This window comes from Nematolebias whitei, chromosome 3 (assembly GCF_014905685.2).
Source record: "Nematolebias whitei isolate Nwh7 chromosome 3, NemWhi1, whole genome shotgun sequence".
NCBI classification, from domain to species: Eukaryota; Metazoa; Chordata; class Actinopteri; order Cyprinodontiformes; family Rivulidae; genus Nematolebias; species Nematolebias whitei.
In genome coordinates, this window is record NC_056500.1 from 29697965 (window position 1) to 29699824 (window position 1860).

The window sequence follows — 1860 nt, forward strand, 5'->3', positions numbered from 1 at the left end:
GACATCTTGTGTCATAAGTTCTCAGAGATTGGTTTTTCAGATCACACCATTGGTTGGTTCTCTAACTATCTCTCAGATCGGAGACAATGTGTTCAGCATAATGGTACTTCTTCCAGTTATTTAATGGTCAACAATGGTGTACCACAAGGCTCAGTCTTAGGACCCACCCTCTTTACAATCTACATAGGTAATGTGGGTCAGACCATCCCTGATGCATCCTTACATTTCTATGCTGATGACACAGTGGTTTATTGTCAAGCAGTTGCTAAGGTTTTCCAGCTTTTACAATCAGCTTTTGACATTGTCCAGTCAGATTTGTTCCATCTCAAACTTGTGCTAAATGCTGATAAAACCAAAGGGATGTTGTTTTCAAACAGGAAGTCGGTCCCAGCAGGTCTTACTTCGATTTTATCTTCAAATGGTGCTTCTATTGAGTTTGTCGATTCCTATAAATATTAGGGTATATTGGTCAATTCACATCTCTCCTTTAAGCTCCACGTGGAAAACTTGGTAAAGAATCTGAAAGTTAAACTGGGTTTGTTTTTCAGAAATAAATCTAACTCTGAATGCTAGGAAACATCTTGTAAATGCGACTTTCTGTCCCTCCATTGATTACAGTGACATTATTTACATGAACGCCCTTACATGCACCCTGCAGATGTTGAATGCTGTCTGTCATGGTGCGTTAAGATTCATAACTGGCTGTAACTACCGTACCCACTATTGCACCCTGTATTCACTGGTTAACTGGTCATCAATAACTTCAAGTAGTTTCTTTCACTGGTACATTTTCATCTTTAAATAACTTCTTGGTCTGCTGCCTTCATACATCTCCTCCTACATGACCTCAGCAGAAGTAAGGAGTACCTTCAGGAGGATTAATCCGCACAAAGCAACTGGCCCAGACAACATCCCCGGAAAAGTGTTGAAGGAATGTGCTGATCAGCTCTGTGAGGTGCTGGCAGACATCTTTAACACCTCACTTACCCTGGAGACAGTTCCCACCTGCCTGAAGACTGCCACCATCATCCCAGTCCCAAAAAGCTCTACAGTGACTGGTCTGAATGACTATCGGCCAGTGGCCCTCACCCCGATAGTCGCTAAATGCTTCGAAAAACTGGTCATGACTCACATCAAAACAACCATCAACATCAACGAGGACCCTCATCAGTACGCATACCGTGAGAACCGATCAACAGAGGATGCAATCTCCTCTGTGGTCCACACTGCACTCAACCACCTGGAGCAGAAAAACTCTTACGTCCGTATGCTCTTTGTGGACTTCACATCCGCCTTCAACACCATGATCCCCCAAACCCTGATGGACAAACTATCCACACTAGGACTAAGCCCCTCCATCTGCAACTGGGTACTAGACTTTTTAACAAACAGACCACAGTTAGTGAGGATCCACAACCTCTCCTCCTCCACCATAACCCTCAGCACTGGCTCTCCTCAGGGATGTGTGTTGAGCCCCCTCCTGTTTACTCTGCTCACATATGATTGTGCAGCTACCCATCCAGGCTGTCACATTGTAAAGTTTGCAGATGATACAGCGGTGGTGGGATGCATCACAAACAATGATGAGTCCAGCTACAGGCAGGAGGTGGAACACCTGGAGAGCTGGTGCAGAGAGAATAACCTTCACATCAATGTGAAGAAGACAAAGGAGATGATTGTGGACTTCAGAAGGAACAAAAACACCTACACCCACCTGAACATAAGAGGATCTGCGGTGGAAGTGGTCTCCAGCTACAAGTACTTGGGTGTACACATGAATGACAACCTCAGCTGGAGCAACAACACCACCAGCCTGATCAAGAAAGCTCATCAGAGACTCTACTTCCTCAGACGGCTGAG